We start from the raw sequence: 21,545 nt of genomic DNA, 5'->3' as shown, positions 1-21,545 counted from the left end.
GTCTTGATTAGCCTTACTGTGCATAAAGTGGACTTAAAAAAACAAAATCAATCATCCAATCCAGAGATCATGAAGCCCCAACTGTGAAGTTTGCAGGATATAAATTAAAGGATATTTCACATGCACTGAACTTTGTGTCTGCACATTCTGGCAAAGAGCATGTGCATTGTAACTATTTCAAGTGGCAGTGTTAAGACGGTCCATTTAAAAGGTTTGGGCGAACCCACTGAGGACACCTTTGATGGACCGATACAGTGCCACGTTATGACTCAGCCGAGGAACCACGAAGGAAACCAAGTACAGTGGTGACACTTGGATTTTGTCGATATCAGTGTTTAGATATTTTGCCGGCTCATGCATGACCATCCTCCCTCTCTTGTGCGGATTCTATTAAATATTTTTACAGGGCAATGAGTGTAATTTATTCCATTCCGATACACACATCCTCTCACAGCCAAGCAGTTTAAGCTGGCGAACAAACTAAACGTAACATGGTGGAGATGTGAGGAAGCAATTAGATAATGAACTTAAAATTTTCAACACAAAACAGCTTGGTGAAGTCAGTGTTACCCCAGTGTACAATCTACCAGCTAATTATATTTTTCATTCTGTCAATCCAAACAACCAAGATCTTGAAATTTTGCGAAAATCCTGTCAACTGCCTAAATTTACTTTTAACTTTAGGATAAACATCAATTGCTTTCCCACACCTAGCCGCAGGCGCTTTCAGCTTTAATTCAGCAGCCGCAGCCAAAATAGCCCTTTCATGTGTAAAGCAATTCTCAGAAGAACATTCTAATGAAATAGACAGTGTCATGTCATGTTTTGCACTCATTGAAATTCTGACAAGGACATATTTGAAGGTGAATTCAAACATCTGTTCTTGCGTTCGGAATGTCAAGATGAAATGTGAGGACGACGTGTGAGAAAGAAGAAACATAAACAAAAATGTAATCTTGTTACTTTAGTTACTAGTGCACAGGAAGGTAACGCTGTAATTTCAGATAAATTTGAGAAAATTATCCTTCCTCTACTAAAAATCAACAACCAAAATTTTCAATAACAAACGAAACAAACTTTCACTTCAAATTGGCTGATCAACCTTTTATGCATATGGCACTTCTGTATGAAGGGTCAGAAAACCTCAACATTTTGGGAAATGACTTTCTAACAGCACATAAAGTCCTCATAGTCACAAATAGACGAACCTTGCAAATTACTCGTTTTGACTCTCGGAAATTGCAAAAAGAAAAGAATGCTCAGCAACAAGTATACAAATTATACAAAATCGACATAAAACATCTATAAGAGTGTATCCAAACCCACCTACACAACATAGGAGGAAGTAAAACTAAACCCTAGAGAACAAGCTGTGGTAAAAGTACATCTAATAAATTGCACAACCAGTGACAGTAGCCATATATAAAACCCCATTCCCAGATTTTCATCCCCTAAAGGAAATTGGATCGCTACCTCCCTCATGCATAAACACGAACTACATGTAAAAAAAAGGTAAAGGTAAAGTGTTCCCCTGTGCATAGCACCACGCCATGAAGGCGTATAGGGGGTGTGGAGGTAACGCCCCACACTTTCTTGATCCGGTCGTGAGTGGGGGTGATGTGATCAGCATCACGCCCCTGACCGCCTTTACCCCCCAGGGTTTCCCCCAGGTACCCATGTTATTCGACGCTGGGTGGGCGCCGGGGCCGCTTTCACCGTTAGAAAAGTTCCCGGATTTGAACCGGCCGGGGATCGAACCCGGGACCTTGAGCATGGTAGTCAGACGCGTTACCGACTGAGCCACCGCGGCCACTCAATGATCCAGTTACCATTCCTACATTTATGATGATTTCATTATTGAACATCTAAAGGGAACTGACAACAGTGACTCGGACCCCATTAGCCGTAAGACGATGGATCCAAGATGAAACTTTTTCTCCTCTCCTAGAATATGAAATTGTGTGTGTTCTGAGAACACATCAATTTGACCTTGCCAATGAACAACAAGCTGATCATTTTCTCAAAAATATTTACCTACATTTAATTGGAAGTAAAGAAGCCGACTGTAAATATGACAGAATCAGCCAGCAGCAATTCCGTCTCCTAGATGACATTATTTACAGAAGGACTCGAAGTTCAGACAAACAGGAAAGGCTATTCACGTGCATCCCAAATTCATTATGAGATATATGGTTCAAAGGTGCACTCTTCTCCACACGCTCTCAACTATTTTGGAAACTATAAAACATATTCCTATGCGAAGGAATGTTATTATTTTCCTTCTCAGAAATCCAAATAATGTGAAAAGTGTGCATGACTTAAGCAGTCCTGCCAACCAAAGCACTTTGAACTACAAACAAGGACTTCTCTGACACCTCTCCAAATTATCGCCTTGGATCAATGTGGTCCATACGTCACATCAGGGCCAGAAGGACATCACTATGTGATCACGTGCACTGAGGCAGCCACGCGTTACATAGTAGCCGCACCGACACATTCTCTCACTGCTGAAGTTTTAGAGGATATTCTGTACACGAAAATCATATTGCCATTTGGCTTTCCAAGAAAAATCATTGTCGACCAACTTCCAGGTCAAACTTCAGATTTATTCAAATAATTGGCCAACAAATTCCAAATTGAAGTAAGCTTTGTCAGCCCAGGATTTCATCAGAGGTTTGGCTTAGTTGAAAAAAATGGAAAAGACGCTGGAAGGAAAGATCAAATTCTACGTCAGTGCCAAACACAGTAATTGGTCCAATTTCTTACCAAGAGCAGTCTTAGCTATCAACAACATGCTGCATTCATCTGCACAGTACTCACCTACCTATTTACTGATGGGTTATCATTTCCGCACCTTACTGGATGTGATATTTCAAACCCCACTGCAGCATGTAAGCAATTATGAATGGCTGGAACATATGAAGCTTTCACGCCTTTTGGCACAAGAAAATATCCTCAAACGCCACAGAATGAACAAGGCACGGCTTCATCCTCATTATTCTCAAGCATCATTTAAACCTGGAGATCAAATACTTTTGTGGAAAGATCAATGCTACTTTTATGGAAAGATCAACTCTTCTCAAAGACGTCCAAAGCTATTTTAGGCAAGTACAAACGCCCCTTCATAGTAATCGAGCAACTTGACAAAAACCATTACAGAATTGAAGGGATCAAGCAAGGAAAAGAGTTTGAACAAAAGATAGCGTCGGTCAGGATGAAACTTTACACACCACAAATGGTAACTCTCAATCAACCAGGTACAGAGGAAGATAACGTGAACACCTTAAATTTACATTCAGGAATACAAGCGGATATCGTCCTTATTCTTGAGGGGTTTTATTTGGAATAATTCACAACTAGTGAACCTTATACATTAGAAGTTGACGACACTGGGAGAAACATTGAAACACTGGCAGCACAAAACAACTACTTCCTAATGCAGACGACCATCATCATCATCCTTTATAGTTCCTCGCCGCGACGAAATCTTGAACAGTGATAGTAACAACTCATGAACTACATAATTTACCAAACTGAATAACACATATAAATTGTGCTGCTTCTTATAAATTCTGTTTTCTCTTCATCTTATGGAGGAAAATCTGCACTTCTAGCTCACAGAGCAAGAAGAAAATAAAATAGATCTCATACATGCGACAACACTTGCCAGAACATTTTTTTTCCTCTTCTTTCTCATACAAGATTGTGCCGACCCTTTCTCCTCGTGATGTCACTTTATGATGTGATTCCACACAGAGTCGGATGGACTCCTAAGGACGATACCGAAGCAACACGACCTTCTGCTTCGCTAGCATTTATGTACATAAACGAAAAAGCATGAACGTGATGAACGTAGTTACTGCATATGGGAAGAGGGCTCGCGTGTTCTCACTGTTGGCGGAGATAATGCATTTTCCATTTCATTAGCTGTAAAATTCTCATTCTGTGAATTTTAATAATTCATAACTACCTTCAACATGCCAAAATGCTTTTACAGAGCTGTATGTACCAAAGTCTTATCCACTCTTTCCCTTCATATTTCTACAATTCATGTAACTTCTGGCATGTAAACGGCAATATTATCAACATAATTAATATATGACAGTATGTTAATTTCTAAATTATTATCATGCAGATGTGTCCTATCTATCAATGAAGTGAATTGAGAGTGCTGCATCATTAAAAATGAACAAAACTCTCACAAAGAAACACATTTTCTTTTACACCTACCAAACACAACATACACGATTTGGACAGAAATATCAAATTTTTCCTTATTACAACTGCAATTTTCTGACTTTATGAAATATTGCCATTCACACATTTTTACATTAACTGTTATTACATATTTGGTACTCCCATTTATATGTATTTTTCTGACGACCTTTCATTATATGTTCTGCTATAATCGAATGCATACTATGTACCTAATCTTATTATTTACACCCTGATTAAATTTACCAATTGTTCCTGTTCATGCTCAAAATTTTATTTTATAACATACTAAACGCTGATAGTGATCATAATTTGCTGTGTCATCACTAATGTACCTTGTCATAGAAATAAGTTGAAGCCATTTCTCCAGAGTACATCCAGAAGTCATCCATAAGTGGCAAGAAGATCCCACATTAAATTAATATTGCGAACATAATTTTGTCTCCAATCAACTTATTTGTGTATTCTTTTCAAATTTTGAGGCCTACTAACTTAACTTTGGATTACTGTCACCACTGATATCTTTTTTTAAGTGTTTTCCACAGTGTCACGTACATGTACGTCGTGAAACTCGTACATGAGATGCTGCCAAAACCACCATAATTGCCACTTTTGGTTCCGTTCGCTTCGGAATACACGACAGAACAGTGCAACACTTCAATTAGAGTATTATTCTTCGTAACATACAGGCCCTGTTAATATGACACTACATACAAGCCTACTGCCCTATGACGAATTGTGTTATATACGGGGTGCAATCATTAATTCAGGGACTGGTCATTGTACATACTTATTTATATTTTTTTGTAAATAAAGAAATGGGCTTGCATCCTGGTAAACCCCATATCTTTTCAGGGGGAGGTGGCATGTCACGAGCCGGAAATAAAATGATGTGTAATGAAAAACGCCACCAGTCCCCAGATGAGGTCGCAAGGAGAGTTTTGGTCGAGAGAGCGAAGCGCAAAGTGTGTTGCGAGTGAAAGTGTTAAGACTGTCCATTTAAAAGTTTGTGTGTACCCACTGTGGACACCTTCGATGGACTGATACAGTGCCACGTTGTGACTCAGCTGAGGAACCACGAAGGAAACCAGGTACAGTGGTGACACTTGGATTTTATCATTATCAGTGTTTAGATATCTTGCTGGCTCGTGCGCAATCATCCTCCCTTGCTTGTGCGGACTCTATTAAATATTAATAAAGGGCAATTAGCGTAATTTATTCCATACCCCATACACACATCCTCTCGCAGCCAAGCAGTTTAAGCCAGAGAATGGCTTAAACGTAACAACACTATCATATCTGTGACTGTAGATACTGCATTTATGGCATTATAGAGTTACTTTTTGATTGACGCTGAAGAAGCAAGAATGACATATGGTATTGAAAGAGCCAGCCATGTAGAGTCCAAAACTTTGCATGTTTTAAGTTTTTTCTTAATTAACACGTATTGACTACTTAACCTGTAACTGGCATGGCGTATTCCCTGGGAGCCATGGGCTTTACAATGCTCTCAGTCTTAGAAGCAATAACATGTACATCCTTATCCTTTTCGGCAGCTTCATATTTAGGAATATTACGTAACCTGCGGGCACCACTTTTTATTTTAGTTTCAGAGCAATAGACACTCGTGGGACCAACTGTAATTCGCAAGTTAAGTCTTGCGGCAAGGGCCATGGTGAGAGAATCAGAGTTGATGATCTGTTTCTTAGTGAACATATCCTTGACATACTTGAATAAGTTGGTAGCGGAAGTGAATTATCAGATCTGGAGTCTGATAAAAGTTATAATGAAGTACTTATCTCTAATGACTATCGCTATGATCAATTAGATCTTCTCTCTCTTAAAAGCATGCTACAAGACCAGGGGTCACAGGTTTGAATCCAGGCCTGGGAATGGATCTTTGCAAGTGTTCATTCATCAATTTCATCATATCACAACAACTCCCCATCTTCGCAAATTAGCCAAAAGTGGCACAAGAAGTGAAGTAAAATAAAGCAAATCAATCAATCATTTTAAAATTGTGCAGAATCTTTTTTGTGATTGTTTTCCTTGGGTTATTACATGTATGTTCTGTGATAATTGAACAATTAAATGATTGTTTTTACCTTAGTCACATTAAAATATACTTACAGAGCCATTTAAGAAAACAGACAGATTTTTGTAGTGTTATGTAAATTGAGTAATAAAAACCATAATAATGGAAATAGTGGACAAATGTTTTTCATAATCACATAAAGAAGGTCCAAAATACATGATAATTTGTGAAAAAGCTTGCTACGGTTTCGGTAACTTATGGAAATTGTGAATTCAAGGTGGTGGTCCATGGGACCACACTACTGCCCTTTATGTTACAATCTGGTACCATGCCAGTTACGGATTAAATGACCTAAAAAACACACAAGAAAACTTGTCCAGCAGTGTAAAAACAAAGGGCATTAAAATGGTGCAATCATACAAATAAAATCAAGGTGATATAATTTCTGAATTTCAATTCTTCCCCTCTAAATTTGAGAAGTATGAGTTTCATTGACAAGATTATTGACATAGGGTTAAGTTGTTTGAATAGTATATTTTTTAATTTATGATTTTGGATTAATAAGGAGTGAGATATTATAAAAACTGGTAAAATGTGTTCAAATTATGAATAATCTCAAACTCCTCAGCATTTTCTTTCAAGGAATAATGTTCAAGTTAAGTCCACTCTATGGAAAGATGTGCTAATTTGGGACTGAAACTACAGATTAACATGAGATCCGAAACACTATGTGCCTCCACTGGGAATCAAACATGGAACACTTTGATTACAATGTGACAACCTTACCACTATGTCATAAAAGACACACACATTAAGTTTATTTTGTATACTCTGAAATATAAATTTTGAATTTAGTCATGGTCATGTAAACACACTGATACTGGAATATTAATTTCAAACAAACAAACAAAAAAGACTATCTGCAAAGTATCGCATTAGAACAGATTTGAGTTTTGCAAGGTGTAGTGCATAGGTATAGTTCTCATAGCTAAACTAGAACAGTGATTCTGAACCTTTGCGAGATCATGGCATGGCAAAACTCTATTCTTTAAAAGTCAATGCCTGAACTCAGTAGCTCCTACTTTTTACTTGCAAATATTTTTTCATATGTTTTACCATTATACATGAATAAATATGAGCCCTTGTAATTAAAATCTGATGAGTATGATAAATAACGAAATAATAATAAAGAGTAGTACTTCAATTTTGTTTAGGCTTGTTGAAAAATATATAATCAGGTTACAATTGTGTCAACTATTTCATCTAAGGACTTGGAGTAGTTTTCCCTAACCAACATTCCTTATTTGGTAAGTCTTGATTATCATAAGCAAGTAGCACTTGAACACCAAGAAAATCCAATTAATACTATATGGGAAATCGTATATTGGAAAATTTATCACTACAGTTAATTTGATTTAAATTGATTGGTAGAAAACTGCCTGAGAAAAACCTCTCATGGCCTGGTGAAATTGATAGAAGTGTCCATACAAAGAAATGGCCCATTAGTTGAAAAACAATTCACTAGAGTCTTTCGTAGGCAAAATGAAGACATATGCAAAAATCTAATATTAACAAAGTTGGCTAACAATCAACGGGTTCCAGATGTGATGCCCATTGGTGACATACAATGTTTCCTTGATTGACTGATTTTTGTTATTTAACATCACATTTATGTCAATTTAAGGTAATTGTGACAATGAGGATAAATGATGATATAAAATTGATGAAGGGACACTCACAAAGAACAACCATGCCAAGGCAGGGATTCAAAAACAGGATCCCTCGTGACATACACTGATTCAGACCCCACTTTAAACTGTAGGCCCTACCCCAATTAGCCTTTCTGTGTATGAAGTGGATTAAAAAACCAACGCCCGTGCAAAATGCATCACATATATATTCAACAAATATTATAAACACATGTTACTAACATACACCATAATTTTAATGACAAATTCCTAAAAGGTATGAAAATCTACCATGAGAAAATCTGCTAATTTCTGACAATGTAACTTATCAGAACTAACAAAAACACACGGTATCAGCTTCCAACATGAGGTAACTTACACAGGTGAATAGACACACAAAATAATAGAGCATGCTCATTACAGAGGGGAAAATGATAAGAAATATATTGACACATTCATACAAATAAATTTGGAACTAATTTATAAGCAATTCAGTGTATAACTAAATTTTAACCAGTCCTAAAGTAAGAAATATTAAGCCATAATGCCAAAATTTTAGACATCTCAGTTTATATTATTTTTCTTTTAAATAAAATGAACAGTAAATATGGAAAAATGTGACAAACGAAATAGATGTACTGAAAGAAGTTTTTAAGATTTAAAAAAAAAAAACATACAAAATGCCAGTAGAGAATACCAAGCGGATGAACTTGGAAAATAAATTATAAAACATAGGAGCTTTCATCATCTTAGATATCCTAAGAAACATGGTAAATCAAGAAATTCCCGAAACCTTATTATATCCTAATAACCTGAATCAGTACTATGTATGATCCTTTCAATGTGATGTTGACTACTACCAATTTGGCTGACACTACTGTTGTATTAAAAATTATGGATTATCAAGATTGGACTCCAATTAAATACGTATTAACTAGTAGACCTACAAAACAAGAAAAAAAAAGTGTTACATTCAAATTTTGCTTATTCAATTCTGCATTAATCTATTATTCTTCATTCAACTTCCATAGTGTGAAACATGTTTGACATTGCTTCAGATAAAGTTGACATGAATTTACATAAATTAGTTCCATTATCTTACTGATGTGAGATACTGGTTGAGTGTGGCAAAGGACAAATAATTACAAAGTTTGTCAGATGAATAGATTTGCCTCATTGTCTTCCTTGACATCCTATGTTCCAGGCTGCCATTAGGAGGAAACTCGGACGAGGCGCCCTGTGTGAATTTTACATGCGCTAAGATCTAAAAATATGAATTTAACGTAATTTGACATAACGTGCAGGTTGTTCACAATCGCAGATGGTGAGAGTGGTGTAGCAGAATCGCTCTGTAAAAAAGTTAAATTTGTATTTGATTTCAAATGTTATAAATGCCTTAAAGTAGTTAAGAATGGCATATTATGTGATGTTTGTGATTCATGGTATCACTTTGACAAGTGTTGTGAAATTAAGGAAGACAACGCTCCAATAAATTTATTGAATTTGTGAAAAGTGTACTGCCATTTTGGTGACTGAATCAGATACATATATTCGGATCCAACAAATCAAATTCCCCCAGATGAAATTGTTAATCTCAAGAAAATAGTGGAACTTTTAACAGAAGATTTGGAAAATATGAAGGCTGAAAATAATAAACTCAAAATCAAGCTATTAAACCAGGAGGTATTCACTGGACACTTAAACAAAAGTAATAACGCAAATGAGTTTACTTGGAGCAAAGGTATTCAAGGGAAGACAAATAGACTAAAAAATATTAGAAACAAAAAGGACTTTACTTCAAATAACATCTTTGACCTCTTGGAAGTGGAAGGATACTTCAAAAACTGACCATGTGCCTTTGATAAATAGGATATCTAAAAATCCTTCATCATGATCTAGATGTGGAGTGAATGACTAAAAGTTTATAGGTAAAGTGAACCTAATTAGTGATAGTCATGGAAAAAACTTAGCAGGTATAATCAAGGACAATCTAAAGGACATGCATGGGACTGGTAAAATAAGAGGCAAACCTAAATCAGGTTTTGGAAAACATTGACCAATCATGTAGAAGAATGAACTCGAATGACTTTAAAGTGATAACTGGGGGGAGCAATGATGCCTCAAAGAATTTAGAAGATGGTGCCACAAAAACTCTATAAAAAAATCTGACAAAGGTAACCCACACAAATGTAGTAGTGGTCAACTTACAATACAGATTAGATTTACCTGAATGGTCTGTAGTTAATGATGAAATAAGTCGAGTAAATGCAAAATGTAAGACCATTTGTAAACATTTCAAATATGTATCAGTGGTGGATGTAAGTAAATTTAATAGGCTAGAGCATACAAGACATGGTCAACATTGAAATTGGACTGGGAAAAATAGGTTAAGTAAAGAAATTAGTGAGGTAATACTATATAATGAATAGAAATGTTTACAATAGGAAGGAAAGCATAGCATTACCTGATTTTATCACAACAGGGAAACAACTAGATCTAGGCAGGTTATGTAATAAATAGAGCCCGGAAGTTCAGGCATTTATTTTCGTTAAAATAGGCAGGCAAAAAGGCATTTATAATGTGGAAAATAGGCACTAAAAATGAAAAAAAGGCAAAATATCCGAAAAAAGGCACATTTGGAAGTCACGTACTTTTATCTTTAATTTTTGGTAAAATGTTAAAATCTACATTGGGAAGAGCATCTCAGTTTTCTCCGTCTTGATTGCACATAACTACATAAAACAAGCTAATGTAGCTGGACTCATTTCGGTAACAGCATTTTCACCTTTTAGAATATCACAAATTGTTTTCAATTGTTTCAAGTTCTCATTTGCACTCACTACCCGTTTGCACTTTTCCGCAACAGCTGACCCCTTTTCTCCTGGCACATCCATCATCTGCTGCATAGATTCCTCGAAGATTTTCATAGATGCTATAAGAGTCTCACCTCTTTTTTCTAGCTTTGTAATTGTCTCTGGAAATGCACCATAATGTGCAAAAATAAACGACAGTTCGTTCTTCAGTTCTGAATAGCACAGGCGTTTTTTCACTTCACGAATTGAAGCAGCTTCATTTTCTGGAAGAGCATCGATCACCTCACTGATTTTTTCAAGGTTGTTAGCGTAATATATAGCTGCTGATATCCAGGTTCCCCATCTCGTCAAGACTGGTTGCGGAGGTAAACTAAGGTCAGATGCAACTTCCTGAAATTTTCGGGTTCGAGAGGGAGATTTCAGAAATATCTTCTTTGTGTTCGAAATCAACCTGTCCATTTCTGGGTGCAACACTAACTTCTTCGGCGATTCTGTGCATTGCGTGGGCTACACATGTGATATGAAGCATGTTCGGGAAGAGAATTTTCATTGCTTTGGCAGCCTTCTTCATATAGGGAGCTGCATCACTGATAAAAAGTAACACGTCATCATGATGTACACCATCTGGCCAGAGCAGAAGTAGGGAATTTGAGAATAACTGAGCTATTGACGAACCATTGGCTCTCTCTAGTTGTTCTGACGTGAGAAGAAATGACGAGGATTCTCCGCATGTTGGTTCCATAGTTCCTAAGATGACGTTGTCTATGTAGCGTCCCATAGCGTCAGTACTTTCATCTATTGAAATCCTGATCTTCTTTCCAACAACTTCAGCAGCAGTTCTTTGCAGAGTTTCTTCCTAGCAGATGCTTAAATATGTTTTCCGCAGCATAGATTCCGAGGGCACCGTTTCTTTAGTGTAGTTCTCCAGGAATTTCCTCAGTGACTTGTTTTCCACTTTCTAGAAAGGCATTCATTCCTGCTTCCTAGAAGGCTTTGCACAGTTCAAGAGAAAACTGAGATTGCCTGTTGGATGAAGTGCCCACTGTTGAAATTAGGAATATCTTCTTCTGCCCAATCATTTTAGCAGCTGCAGATTTGTGTTTTGCTGTTGACACATGCTGAGATATAAAGTATTTTTTCTCATGGTTGATTGTTTTTTCACATATCTTGCAGAGAAGAATTGTACCGTCTGTTGAAAATGTGCTTTCACCAAATTCACGCACGTAACCATGTAACTTACCACTTAATGGCACACTAAATTTCGGCATGATGACAACAACACGATTCTTTCCCTCCAAAGTGTAGAACTAAACTAAGGATAGAGAACTTGATTTTGGAATCCATGCAAAGGCCCTTGGGCATTAGTGCTGTTTCTTGTCAATAACCTCCTGACATGGACACTGGATGTGATTACGTAATTGTGCAGGTGTTCTGCAACAGGTTTTCAGCAGTCAATCATGCACAAGGAAATGTTAACCGAAAGGCAATATCCTAACTGAGCTTGAAATACTTTTTTCTTACACTTTTCTCCTTGAGCAATGTTGAAACATGCGTGAGTTCAATATTACTTAAATAAGGCGAAAATTATTCACATAATAAACGGAAGAAAAATAAATGCCAACAACGTATTTTGGGAGAAAAATAATTTATATACACATTTTTTAAAGAAATTGTCAAATTTCATTGAAAAAGGCAAAAAAAGGCATTATAATTAAAAATAGGCAGTGGGGTCCCAAATAGGCAAAATGAAAAGGCTTCTAAAACATTCGAAACAACATGAAAAACATATATCCGGAAAAATTTTATCAATATATGCAGTAGATAAAACGAGGCATTTTGCCAAACTTCCAGGCTCTAGTAATAAAACATGGCCTAGTTTCATGATACAATCTTATAAATCTAATGCTGATGATATTTATATTAATAACACACCCTTATATATTAATGGACAATACACAGTTGATGTTGTAGAGTATTGGTAAAGTACTTGCCTCGCAAGTATAATCTTCGTAAGTTGATGATGGAAATAGTGAAATGAACATCAAAAAGAAGTTAAAACAAGCAAGCAATGAAAGTAATTCCAAAAATAATGTCCTACACCAAAATATTCAGGGCTTAAATGGGAAAATTATTGAATTGGAAACTGTAATTTATAATGAAAAATGTGATATTCTTTGTTTGTCCGAGCATTGGTACAAGTGTGAAAAAATTAAGAGTGCACACTTGCCTGGTTATAAAATGGCCACAAGCTGCTGTAGATCTAAATATAATAAGGGAGGTACAAGTATTTTTGTAAGAAAGGAAATGGCTACTGATGAACTTAAACTTGATCACTATCATCAGGAAAAAGATTTTGAATGTTGGGGTATTGTAATTGATTCCCTTGACCTATTAGTATTAGTAATTTATAGAACTCCTGACAGCAATATTAATGTCATTTTTCATAATTTTATAAAAGTTATGGATTATCTGACAAAAAGAATCAAAACTTAATTATATGTGGAGATTTAAATATTGTTTTTTTTTTTAGTTAAGCATACCCAAACTAAAAATATGAATAATTTATCAAAACAATTCAATTTAAATGCTATAATTGACAAACCAACTAGGATCACAATTACTTCTCAAACATGTATAGATCAAATAATCACTAATATTACCAAAAGTGATTGCATATCAAGTATAGGTGAACCTGGACTGTCTGACCATCATATCAAAAACTTGAAATTAATAATCTTAACCTAAAAACCAACAAGAACAAAATTAATAAGGAAGCTATATATACCAATAAAATAAATTTTAGTGTAGAATATATTAATTATTTTAACAAACTTCTAAAATCTGAAACTTGGGAAGATGTGTATAGAGCTCAATCTGTCAATGACACATTTCAATGGTTTCATAAATATATTCCAGTACAACTTTGAATTAGCCTTTCCTGCAAAAACATATAGAAATAAGAAATCTCCAATTAAAAAATGGATAACGCAAGGAATTAGAATATCATGTGAAATGAAAAAAATGTTGTATAGGCTTATTAAAGTAAATGCCGACCTTATTTTAAGGAGTATTTTAGATCCTATAAAAAAAAACTTTACAAACAGGTAATTGCTGCTGCAAAGAAATATGAATATGATAAATTAATTGCCACTTCAAATAATAAAGGTAAAGCTATGTCGAATATTATTAAACAAGAATCCGGAATGATATATGATAAATATCTAATTAATAAAATACTAGTGGCAAATGAACAAATAACTCATCCCAAAAAATTAGCTGGAAACTTCAATTCCTTCTTTATAAATCAAATTGATAAATTAGTCCAACAACTTCCTGCACATAAAAATAGTTATCAAGGAATTAAAACTAATAATCACTCTAAGTTTATATATCATGTAACTGAACACGAACTTGATTCTCTCATAAATGCTCATATGAAGAAGAAAAGTACAGGATACGATGGGATACCAGATGTTATAACTAAAAAATGTTCCCACAATATCTTAAAAGTTCTTACCTTTTCATGTATTTAATCTTTTAGAGCTGCAGTTTCCCAGACAAGCTTAAATTATCAAGAGTTATACCTATTTATAAAAAGGGTAACACTTCAAGTATTCATAATTATAGACCAATATCACTATTATCATGGTTAGATAATATCCTAGGACTGATGCATAAAAGATTGTGACTTTCTTACCAAATTTAATATAATTACATCTAGACAGAATGGATTCATAGAAAATAAGTCAACAGAAACTGCACTTTATGAATTTATTTCTAATAATTTACATTCGATGGACTCAAAATTAAATACTGTGAATATTTTCTGTGTCCTTTCAAAAGCCTTTGGCTGTGTAAACCATAAAATACTAATTGAAAAATTATATATGTACGGGATTAGAGGCACAGCCAATGATTGGTTGAAATCATATTTATCAAAAAGAATGCAGTATGTTGAAGTTACTTATAATGCTAGAGTCGTTTTCACGTTCAGAAGACACAATGGGCTCTTATGGGCAATGCTTTTCTTATGGGAAATACGAGCGCGCTGTTGTGAAATTTCTCAATTTACAAATTTAGCTTAAGTAAAATCAGTACCTGCAGTTTTGCAGGAAATTTTGTAGAGAATACGATGGTGAACACAAAAAACTGGTAACTTGCTTACATAATTTTAGATAAATTAAAAACTCAAATTTTCTGTGAAAACACAATTTTTACATTGTTTTAATTCCTAACGTTGAAACATGCCGTAAAATTGAAGCATTCATTATTAAAAAAATTGACACTGTTTTTTAATTGTCATAGGTGATGGTGGTACTCAGAATTTATCAATACTTTAAAGCATATTTGCATTAAAAAATATTCAAATAAAGTATGTGGAGATTTTTTATATTCGTGCAGTAGAAAATGTCGTCGCTGGCCATTTCTTGTTCTGTAATTCCAAGTAAAAACTTCCAGCGACAAAGTTGTGGAGAAAATAATGAAATTATTCTTTATAACCACTCAAAGGTTCCCAGAAATATTACTTCCATGCATTTGGAGTTTCTTTTTAACCCGAACCGCGCGCGAAGTAAGGAGACGTTGTCTGGCCATCTTGAGCTGGCTCACCGCAGCATTCCGGCTAATCACCACCAAGTTTTCGAGTTGTTATTTTATTGCCATTCAGTAAAAATATGAACTTCATGCAGTTTGTTATAATAGAATCGCAATTACTTAAATTTAATAATTGACAATTATTTCCAATGCTGCTGTTGTGAGCAACATTAGTGCTGTCGCAAATACACGTTGTTTTTGTTTACATTACGGTCGACATTAATACTGAAGTGAAGATCACCTTTCAGTTTCCAACGTACACATAAATTCATAGACAGCATAGTAACCTTTAAAAGGTTTTCCAACACATGACAAAATATGGGGCTTCAAGATAGAAATATGACATGCCTTGCTTGAGTCATTCACGTCTTATCAGTTCACGTGGGCCATAACTCATTTGTTTGTTTGGGTTGCAACTTGAATCTAACCCATGTGCCAGGGTCCCCTTACTTGAGTGAGAGATCTGCTCTGGTCTGTTTAGACTTTTTCCCTCTCTCGAAAAAGTGTTTTCAGTTGTGTGAGCGCTCAGTGATTTTTACTTTTTTAAGTGATTTCTGAAGTGTCATATTCGTGCATTACACTCGCGTGTGTAGTGATCCCAATGGATCATAGTAAAAAGGGTAACTGTGACGTTCACAGTATAATATTAATATTTACATATAATTATCATTATATATACAAAATATGTAACACCTTCATTGTGAAGGAAGGTCATCATTTCCCGGCGACATGAGCTAGCGCTGTATTGGCAACACTGTGCGGTTTCTCCATAAGCGCCGTTGTGTCTTCTGAACGTGAAAACGACTCTAGTCATTATCATTCAAATGTTTTTCCTCTAAAACATGGCGTACTCCAAGGTTCCATTTTGGAACCCTTGCTTACTTTTTCTTATCTTTCCAGCTAATATTAACGATTCCAATATAATTCTCTTTGCTGACGATACTAATATCATAACTAAGCATGGTGATATGTGTCAATTGGAAATGATAACTAATAAAATACTAACACACTTGACACAATGGTGTATTGAAAATAAGCTAATTTTGAATAGATCAAAAACTGCCTATATACTATTCCATAATCTACAAAAGAAAAATTATCCCAAACCTATACTAAAAATTAGTAATGATATTATTAAATGTGTACAACATACAACATTTTTAGGTGGTGGTGCTGATGAAAATATTAAATGGAATACTCATGCTGATGTATTACTTTCCAAACTAAGTTCAGTTTGTTATGGACTAGGTATTAAGTAAAATATGCAGTAAAGAAACCGTTCTAACTGCTTATCATGCAAATTTTCACTCAAGTTTGAGACATGGGATTATGTTTTGGGGAAACACAACTGGTGCCAAACAGTTGTTTATTTTACAAAAAAAAAAAAGAGGTGTTAGAATAATAATCGGTGCCAATTATCATGAATCGTGTACGCCGGTGTTCAGAAGCTTAAAAATGTTTTTACCATTACTATGTTTGTATATATATATATATATATATACAGGGTGTTTCTAAAGGTCGTTTACAACGCTTGGGAGGTGATTCCTCACACGAAAACAAGCAAAAAGTCTAAGTTCCATTTTTACGACTGAGGCTTCGTTTCCGAGATAGGAGCCTCGCAAAAGGTGACAAAGTGAACGTCACACTTAACTGGGACGAATACTATCACAGATAGAGAGGCGGTTCCAAGGGAATCATAAAGGAATCGTATGTGCTTAGTCCGGAAGTCACTATGAAAAGTTCACTGCACGCATGCGCAATGGAGTCCTCAAAGGAATTGGGGATTTCCAGCAAGAACAATGCATGGAAAGGGTATGTAACGCAGCAAGAAGGACCGTGACAACGAGAAATGCGTTAAAGACAACACATCCCGACCTCAAACATCAAAACATGAGCACGGAACACAAAATCCGAAAAGTTGAGCACGGTTGCATACCCCAGTTACACGCGAGGAATGAACGAATCTTGTCATGTGCCATACGAGAGACACATTACTCCACCAGGAGGAGGGAAAGAAAAACACAATATCAGATGATTGCGACAACGTGTATTTTTACACGCGACAACTACAATTGATTGATTGATTGATTGATTTAGTTTATTTTACTTCGCATTTTGTGCCTCTTGGCTAATTTGCGAAGATGGGGATGAGAGATGAAATGGATGAAAATGGACATTCACAAACAACCATACCCGACCGGGATTCGAACCCGGGACCCTTGGCGTCGCAGCGAGATGTGCAAACCACTCGGCCACAGGGCCGGGCACGCGACAACTACGTAATACCCCCTCCCCACACGCTCAACAAACAACAAATGGTACAATGTCTTACGCACAGACAGTGCGTGTCACTTTCAGTCGTGCCAGACGTGTTCCAGGTGCTGGGATATGATCAGCAGTTCGCTCTAGGTTGTCATACGCATTGAAGAGTACTAGTATGTTGTATTGAAAGTTGATGTGGTGGAGTGGGCAAGTCAAGTATTGCAACAATTGGTCTGTGGTGTTCGTACTGTGATACGGCCAATTTGCGCAGTGTGCCAGTGTTGAACAAAAACGATACTTTGCAGTTCCAGCTCCCTATTACACAGATGGCTGCGTATACGACCCAGCAGCTAGCAGACATGCATATCATGTATGGGGAGGCACGTGGTAATAGCCGTGAGGCGAGGCGTCTTTATGGAGAACGCTTTCCACATAGACGTTTACCGTCTCGCGCCTTCTTTCAGGTAGTGGGCAATCGACTGCGTGAAACAGGGTCGGTGTTACCACCGCGACAAGAAGTTGGAAGACCCCGAAGTGTATGCACACGTCAGTTTGCAGAAGATGTGTTAACAGAGGTCGCAGAACATCCTGGCACTCGCTCGGGCACGAAACACGTCTGATGTGAATGTTCGGCGAATGTTGTCAGAGGAAGGAATGCACCCTTTTACACTGCAGAAAGTACAAGAACTGTTACCTCGTGACTTTCGCCCTCGTATGGAATTTTGCCAATGGCTGTTGCATCAGCTGGACACAAACCCTCACTTCGGGGCAAACGTATTGTGGACAGATGAAGCCATTTGCACCAGGATGGATGTCTTCTTTAGTAGAAACAGTCATGTCTGGGACTTTGACAACCCACATGCACTTTTTGTGGCCCATCACCAGCACAAGTTTTCAGTGAATGTGTGATGCGGGATAGTACATGATAATTTAATTGGACCATACATTCTCCCTGTTCGCCTGAATGGTCGCACGTATCATGCATTTCTTAGTGAGGTTCTGCCGAAACTGTTGGAGACTGTACCTTTTTCACTGCGGCAAGAAATGTGGTACCAACACGATGGGGCACCAGTTCATTTCGATCGTAATGTAGTACATTTCCTGTATGATGTGTTTCGCAATAGGTTCATTGGTAGGAATGAGCCTGTGCCTTGGCCACCGAGGTCGCTAGATCTCAACCCTCTCGATTTTTTCTTCTGGGAAGAAATGAAAACCCTCGTATACGACACACCTATCACATCAGCTGAGGACTTCGTTGCTCGCATCAACGTCGCCGCCGCGACGGTAGCAGATACACCTGGCTTGTTTGCCCGTACTCGACAATCCTTGATTCATCGCTGTCATCTCTGCGTAGAAGTGAACGGCAGACATTTTGAAAACCGGCTTTGATTATCGCCCTCGGCAAATCCCAGTGAGAACACTCTTGGTATTGCTCCCCACCCCCTTTGTGTGGTGAAAGTGACATCTTCAGTTGGTGTACAGTGACACGCACTGCCTGTGCGTAACACATTGTACCATTTGTTATTTGTTGTGCGTGTGGGGAGGGGGTATTACGTAGTTGTCGCGTGTAAAAATACACGTTGTCGCAATCATCTGATATTGTGTTTTTCTTTCCCTCCTCCTGGTGGAGTAATGTGTCTCTCGTATGGCACATGACATGATTCGTTCATTCCTCGCGTGTAACTGGGGTATGCAACCGTGCTCAACTTTTCGGATTTTGTGTTCCGTGCTCATGTTTTGATGTTTGAGGTCGGGATGTGTTGTCTTTAACGCATTTCTCGTTGTCACGGTCCTTCTTGCTGCGTTACATACCCTTTCCATGCATTGTTCTTGCTGGAAATCCCCAATTCCTTTGAGGACTCCATTGCGCATGCTTGCAGTGAACTTTTCATAGTGACTTCCGGACTGAGCACATACGATTCCTTTATGATTCCCTTGGAACCGCCTCTCTATCTGTGATAGTATTCGTCCCAGTTAGGTGTGACGTTCACTTTGTCACCTTTTGCGAGGCTCCTATCTCGGAAACGAAGCCTCAGTCGTAAAAATGGAACTTAGACTTTTTGCTTGTTTTCGTGTGAGGAATCACCTCCCAAGCGTTGTAAACGACCTTTAGAAACACCCTGTATATATATATATACATGAAGTATTAATATTTCTGAATTTAAATATTTTCAACCTTAAACGAAATAGTAGTGCACATTCATATGGAACAAGAAAGAAAGATGACATTAATTTTAAAAGCCACAGTACATCTAAATTTAATAAGTGTGTTTACTTTCATGGATATAAACTGTACAACCATTTGTCTAAGAAATTGAAAGACTGTTCCTGAACATATTTAAAATCAACTTAAAAGTATACTTATATATCATTGTTTTTATTCGGCTGTGGAAATTTTTCAAATCAAATTTGACTAATAATATTAATTATCAATTGTTATATATATATTTTGTATTAGTAATGTATATAATATGTAATACATCGTAATGTAACATGACTTTTTGTAATTAATGTTACATGTATGGTTCTTACAGGAAATAAATCTGGGAAGCTGTCATATATTTAACACCACACTGGTCTCTATATCTATATTCCCTGATGATGAGAGCAATGTATGTGACCGAAACATTGGAAGCTAACTCCAATCTAAACTGGTTGGTAACCCGAGAACACCTGTTCGAAGGAAATAAATCTGTGTATCTATCTATAGCAACCATTTGGGGGGGGTCATGGTCTCAATACAATATAATCATGAGAAAAAGAGGTGCTGGATTTCTGGTGTTTTCCAAATGAGTGTTTACTTTAAAATTTTATTTAAAAAAAAAATGTGCTCCGATCATGGTGAAATTTGAATGCATTCCAGCTAAAAAGGTTTTAAATATAATTCTTGATATTCAGATTTTTCTAACTTGATGCAAAAGGCTCATCAATTTTGTGAAATAACTTCTTCTGGTATGAATTTACAATACCAGACATTTCCCCAATTTCATTCATATTTTGCATACTCAATAATGTAGGGCTCCTAATCCCGAATCTGGGAGTTAAAATTTGGCGCTCGCATTTAAAAATTGTAAAATATTGTGAAGAAGTAAAGTTTTGCTTTGAAAAAACCACTTTAAAACGTCATAATTTCGTTAATAATTTGAATACTCACTAATAATAGTCCTGATACCGAATCTGCAGTTAAGATTTGGTGCTCAGATGTAGAAATTGTAGAATAACGTGAAGAAGTTGTAAAATAACTTTATCAATTACCACGATGAAAGTCTACACAAAAAGCGATTGGGAACCAAGTTTTCTGATATGAACAAGTGACGTTCCCAATTTGTTACGTTGTCTATAGCATTGTAATATGGCATCTTACGTGAAGGGAGGAAAATAAGTCCTTTTCATAGTAAGTTTTCCTTTGAAAGAAGCCATTTTTTAGTCAATTTATGTTGGGTTAATATTAATAATATGGTGGTATTCATTCATAAATACTAAGTGATACGAAATGCACGGGTAGCCCCACCAACCATGCATGGTAAGGTTAGGCTAACAGTTAAAATTTGAAGTCTTAGTAAGAAAAAGGAATATGTATTTAATTTTCTAGATATTCAAAACACAAAATCTTCTGATAAACATTGCTTTTCTTGATATATCTAGGGTGTCTGTTGCTATCACGGAACTGCTTATTTTGCAAGTTCAACACGTGAGCGCCAATCTTTAACTGCAGATTCGTGATTAGGAGCACTTTATTTTGAGTATGCAAAGTATGAACGAAATTGGGGAATTGTTTGGTATTGTAAAATCGCTCCCTTCTTCTTAGCATTGGTTAATCCCACAAGTTTGATCTTTGTTTAGAAGCTCCATGCAGCTGCTTTTAAAACTAAAACTTGCCTAACCTAAAATTACGGAAAATGGTTTGTGGGGCTAACGTCAATGGTTTGTGAGGTATTA

The 21,545-nt window shown here is 36.5% G+C and overlaps 1 protein-coding gene across 1 annotated transcript in view; it reads right to left on the bottom strand.

Moving 5' to 3' along the window:
* LOC145996725 (uncharacterized) overlaps window positions 1–21,545 on the bottom strand; it is a 39,045-nt gene that overhangs the window by 15,284 nt on the left and 2,216 nt on the right. The window lies entirely within an intron of this gene.

The sequence above is a fragment of the Lepisma saccharinum genome, chromosome 13 (genome assembly GCF_977018435.1).
Source record: "Lepisma saccharinum chromosome 13, izLepSacc3.1, whole genome shotgun sequence".
Classification (NCBI taxonomy): Eukaryota; Metazoa; Arthropoda; class Insecta; order Zygentoma; family Lepismatidae; genus Lepisma; species Lepisma saccharinum.
This window is presented reverse-complemented; position numbering and strand designations above follow the sequence as displayed.